We start from the raw sequence: 6,000 nt of genomic DNA on the forward strand, positions 1-6,000 counted from the left end.
ATAGTTAAATCAGCGAGCCGGCCCTGTACAATGTATAGTCAAAGTGGGGCGACTCCCAGTGAAGGAAGGATTATTGCTGCTGTGTTGCCATGACAGCGGGGCAACTACATGTAATTATGGGTCCCCTCCCTAATCCTCGCTTTGTTTCCTTGTTGTGAAGATCCAACCTGAGATGGGGGGTAAATATTTCAGGTGCTCGTTAAACAGGTTCGAGGGGTTAATGCCAGACCAGAGGCTTCACACGTGGACCATGAAGGCTGATTGCCCCCCCCCCCGATTAATGACCCCCAAAGATGGTGGAACCAGCAAGCTTTAACCCCTTCTTTCCTTCCCTCCGCACTTCTCCTGGATCACATATTTGTATTCTATGCCTTTTTCTGCCTGGCTGGCTGAGGCTACTGGGGGTTCACCGGGTGCTTTAAATGCATAGTTTCGCCTTAACTCTTTTTATGCCGCAGCGATCGTCCTGTATTGCAGTAATAAGTACATAGTAAGTGGCCCCCGGGGGCCAGTAACAGGAGCCTGTTTGTTTTTGCTGAGGGGAGACTCCAGATAACCGAGACGGGTCGCCGGTGATGTCATCGGCGGTTTTGGCTTTGTTGTGCGGGATGAGCGGCTGCCAGGATTATACGGCGCGGAAGGAATGCTCGCTGCGGAGTGAAATGCGAGCGCTGATGATGTAATCGCGTCCTCGCATTAACCCCTCCGCGTTTCAGACTCCCGAAAGACTCCTCGGGTGTTTGGGGACAAAGCGGGAGATTAAAGCGACCCGGACCCCCGCGTGGCGGAGTGCGGGACGTTCTCGTTTCCCGTTGACTTTCCGTCTCTGACGCGGCGCTCGCTTTCTGAACGGCAAACGTCCCCTTTTGTAGTTTTATTGCCGATCCGGACGCGGGGCGATGGGTTCTGAAGAGGTCATTGTGTTTGTGCAAACAGCCGGCACCCAGCACTGCAGTGCACATACATAGCAACGCGACACTAACACGCTTAGAGCACGGGGTCAGGAACACGGACGTGGGGTGCAGCGTCACAGGACGCAGCCGTATCTGTGCCGAGCGCTTAATACACACAAAGTAGGGCCGGCGGCAGCCGCCAGATGGGGGGCTTTTAGTCTTCTGTCGGCGGGCGGTTTGCTGAATTACTCCGGACACAAAGCGCGTCGTCGGCTCGGAGTCCTCGGGCTGCTCCGCGGCGGCCATTAAGCGCTCGGCGGCCGCTGATGCGGAAACGGGAAAAAAGATTTTAAGCCCATCGAGCCCCCGAGATTCACCGCTACTTCCTATTTTATCCAAAGCGTAGATAATCGACCGCACACTCTAACGGTGCTGTACACTACTGCGTAAAGGCATACCAGCGGCAGGCGCGTAAAATAAATACAAAAACAAAGACCCCGGTGCATTTCACACCGCGATAGAACGCGGGTATGGAGTATGGAGTGCTGGGTATGGAGCGCACGCGGGTGCTGGGTATAGAGTGTGGATGCTGGGTATAGACCGCGGGTGCGTGGGTGCTGGGTATAGAGCGTGTATGCTGGGTATAGAGTGCGGGTGCGTGGGTGCTGGGTATAGAGCGTGTATGCTGGGTATAGAGTGCGGGTGCGTGGGTGCTGGGTATAGAGCGTGTATGCTGGGTGTATAGCGTGCGCTGGGTATAGAGTGCGGATGCCTGGGTGCTGGGTATAGAGCGCGGGTGCGCACGGGATTAACTAACAGAAATATATATATTGTATTTTTTGTATTTTGTTGTATCCTCTTTCTCCGTCTCACCTGTTGTAAAGCAGCGCTTTTCCTGTCTCTTGCATGAATAATGCACTTTTTTGGCAGTGAATGGAATATTTTGCCGTGTAATTTAGCGCACGCGGTGACGAGCGACAGCCTCGTCCGTCGTTAATCCGCTTTGTCGGATCCGATCGGCAGACTCCGTGTGTCACGCGGCCCCTCCGCTCCGCCGGCAGAGTTTTTCGCCCCCGGGGCAGATGGAACGCCAGGCTGGGGCAGATGTTCTTTTCAGTTTATTCAGTGGCCGGTTTTGGATGTTTACCGTCGCCGTGGCGACCCTGGTTTCCATGGCAGCATGGCTGCAGCCTCTGCGTGCGCGGAGGGGATAAATGTATAATGGGTTAGATTTTCCTCGGTCTCCGCGTCCTGCCATCTGTCAGAAACAGACAGAAACGCAATCGGGTGGCGGGACCGGCGGCGCCGGCATTTAAAGGGACAGACCCCCCCCCTCGGTAAACTGAGCCCCAAAAAATAGAGATAATTAGATAACCGAGGAAGATGGCCTCAAATAACCCAGTACCCGTTGTACAGCGCTGCAGCATATGATGGCGCTATATAAATAATAACACATTGTACAGCGCTGCGGAATATGATGGCGATATATAAATCAATACATAATAAACAATCATTTATTAATAATAAATCTCGGGCCGTTACATAAAAATAAAAGTGGAGGGACGGGTTTTTTTACTCTAATCTTCTTTGGTAGTTAAGGAAATTCACTAAAATGACAAACTACGACGGCAAAGGCTGATTCCCCCTTTTGGGCTAAAACCCCGGCAAAAAGGGAAAAATTAAAAAGCTAATCCTTCACACCGAGGACTTTGACCTTTTCGCCATAGTTTGAGTTTTTGGTCATTGAATGAAGACTGGAACCCTTTGAGGCCGGACTGCGGGGGGCGGAGGTTGGCGGGGGGGGGTCTCCTGGAGCCCCCGCTGGCGGGACGGACGTCTTAATCTGCCCGGAGCAATGAAATAGTTAAAAATCACCGATTTGGGACAATAATAATAATAGTAATAGCGTTCTATTGTGAGGATGCGAGTGCAGAACACGGAGCGGTTATTAGAGACGCGGAAAGAGTAGACGGTCTGTGAGACTGCGGCTCTTGGCTGGCTGAGAGTACTGGGATATGCAGTACTTACCACCGGCATTCCACGGGATGGTTGGCGGGGACATCGTTTGGGGCGACTTCTGCTGTCTGAATAACGGCGCCTGGTCTCTCACTAAAGAATTTTATTATTTCACTCCCTAACTTTTATTCCACCCCACAACTCACACTTGGTTGCAGGTAAGCTGCGGTCTCTTTATCCCTCTGGCGTTCACTCTGGCGTTTTTTTTCCTCTCTTAATAAATTGAGTGAGATCACCTGCGTTTTTTTTGTTTCGTAACTATCCGGCGCGGGCTTTTTGTGCAGAATTGAAGTGTAAGCTCACAGGCTTTGGCTTATCACCCAGCATCGCCTCCCAGGCGGCTCCTGCCATCTAGAGGACGTTGTGGGAATTACATCTAGTGAGGGATCTGCAGAATACGCCGGTGTTACTTAAATGCTTATTACTTAAATAAGAACAAAAAAAAAAATAACAATAATAGCAACACCTTATTCCCAGCAGGTCATAAAGGGTTAAATTATTATTTTTTTAAAATACAGTAATAGGTAAAAGGCAATCTATTTTATAGAAATCTACAGTACGCCAAGAAAATGAGCCGGATTTTAGGATCAGTCACCTAATAAGAACACAAACTCTGTTTCTGCGGCAGCAACCTATCGCTGCCCGATTATTCATCACATGACCATTAAGGGCTCCCCGAGGAAAATCTAAATGAGACCAAATCTCATGCGAATTATTTCTGAGAAGGAAACAATGTTTCTTACGCTGCATTCAGTTACAGGCAGACAGACACCTTACAAGCGTCACAAGTAAATGCCGCGTACGGTCTCTCTGAGAATGAATATGGTGTATTTTATAATAAAAACTCCCAAGCTGCAGGCCACCCCTCCCCCACGCTTCTCACGTAAAGTACATTTTTAATTCCGGGGACGTAGCATAGAGCAGGAATTTCTCTCCTCGCAGACGGTGACTCGCGCTATCTCCTTTACTCACCTCCAAACAAAGCTCCGGAGATCGATACATAATGTACATAATAATACAATACAAGAATATAATACAATACAAGAATATAATACAGTACAAGAGTGTAATAATAAAATATATAATACAGTAATAATATATTACAATGATATATCATAACATAAAATATAATGTATAATAATATTTAATACAATAATATTATAATATCATACAATAATATAATATAATACAATATAATAATATATAATAAAGTAATAATACATTACATTGATATATAATAATATAAAATAATATAAAATAATGCAACGATATAATAATATAAAATAATGCAACAATATAATATAGTAATATAATATGCAATAATATAATACATAATATAATAAATAATATAATATAATGCAACAATATAATAATATAAAATAATGCAACAATATAATAATATAAAATAATGCAACAATATAATATAGTAATATAATATGCAATAATATAATACATAATATAATAAATAATACAATAATATGCAATGTAATATAATGCAATAATATAATACGTGGTCTGTGCCTTTTGGACATTTCACTTTTTTCAGTCTTTTTTGCCATAAACAGATCCATTCAGATTTATACTTTCCATGGTCCTCCTGGCTTTACTCGCTCACGTAATAAATACCCGGGGCTCGCCGGTGCCCAGTACGCACGCAGATACCGGGGGCTCGCCGGTGCCGGGTCTGCACGGAGATAACCGGGGGCTCGCCGGTGCCGGGTCTGCACGGAGATACCGGGGGCTCGCCGGTCCCGGGTCTGCACGGAGATACCGGGGGCTCGCCGGTGCCAGGTCTGCACGGAGATACCGGGGGCTCGCCGGTGCCGGGTCTGCACGGAGATACCGGAGGCGGGTCTGCACAGAGATACCGGGGGCTCGCTGGTGCCGGGTCTGCACGGAGATACCGGAGGCTCGCTGGTACCGGGTCTGCACGGAGATACCGGGGGCTCGCTAGTGCCGGGTCTGCACAGAGATACCGGAGGCTCGCTGGTGCCGGGTCTGCACAGAGATACCCGGGGGCTCGCTGGTGCCGGGTCTGCACAGAGATACCCGGGGGCTCGCTGGTGCCGGGTCCGCACAGAGATACCCGGGGGCTCGCTGGTGCCGGGTCTGCACAGAGATACCGGGGGCTCGCCGGTGCCGGGTCTGCACGGAGATACCGGGGGCTCGCTGGTGCCGGGTCCGCACAGAATATACTTTTGTTTTGGGGGAATCACTCGGGAAGCTGTAATTATGATCCGGATTGTTACGATGTGGCGGATCGGGACGCGCTGCTAGTAAATTATTCACCAGCATCTGTCACGTAAATGAAAATTGTCAAAAAGCGTTTCAATATTATGATTCCCGCGAACATGTTTAGCTTAAACACGGCTGAGACTCGCGTTTGGGCGGCAAATAGATTTCACTTAAAGCCAAATGTTTAAGTTGCTGCCGGGAAAGACCGTTAGGAGCGGATCGTCCAGCTTACAATCCCCAAAACATGGCTTTATTACCAAAAATATTCCAAAAAAGTCCAAAATATGAAACAGAAGGAATAAACGTTTCTTGAGAAAAATGACTGAATCTCTGTAGTAAATCAGTCCTCTGGATTTTTTTTGGTTACAGAACTGATTTTAGGGTCAGATTGTGAAACTCAGAACCCTGCAGCAGATCGGCCCCATCCGGCCCCCATCTAATCGCCCGTTTCTCCTGCTGTAAAGACTCAAACCTTAATCAGTCGTTGGTCTCGTCTTAGATTCAGGAGCCGTATGTCTGTCCCATGCATGTTTAATCCCCTCACTGTATTACCCTCTACTACTTCTGCTGGGAGGCTGTTCCATTTATCTACCACCCTCCCAGTAAATGAAAACCTCCTTGCATTACTGTAGCTTAACTCTGGCGATAAAATCTTATGGGAGTGTTTCATATTTTAGATTTCTGTTAAGGTGTAACGCTGGACCGATGGCTATACGCGGCTATAATATTATGACGTATCTGCGATGTCGCGCAGACCCAGGAATTGTATAAATTCTGTTGCTAGACGACCAATCTCCATAGGATAATACGGAGATTAACGGGGTTATCGCTACAGCCAAGTAGGAGATTATGGAGT

General features: G+C 47.7%; 1 protein-coding gene across 4 annotated transcripts in view; it reads left to right on the top strand.

Annotated features, from left to right (window-relative positions):
- Positions 1-6,000, top strand: part of FOXN3 (forkhead box N3) — a 70,806-nt gene that overhangs the window by 63,969 nt on the left and 837 nt on the right. The window lies entirely within an intron of this gene.

This window comes from Spea bombifrons, chromosome 9 (assembly GCF_027358695.1).
Source record: "Spea bombifrons isolate aSpeBom1 chromosome 9, aSpeBom1.2.pri, whole genome shotgun sequence".
NCBI classification, from domain to species: Eukaryota; Metazoa; Chordata; class Amphibia; order Anura; family Pelobatidae; genus Spea; species Spea bombifrons.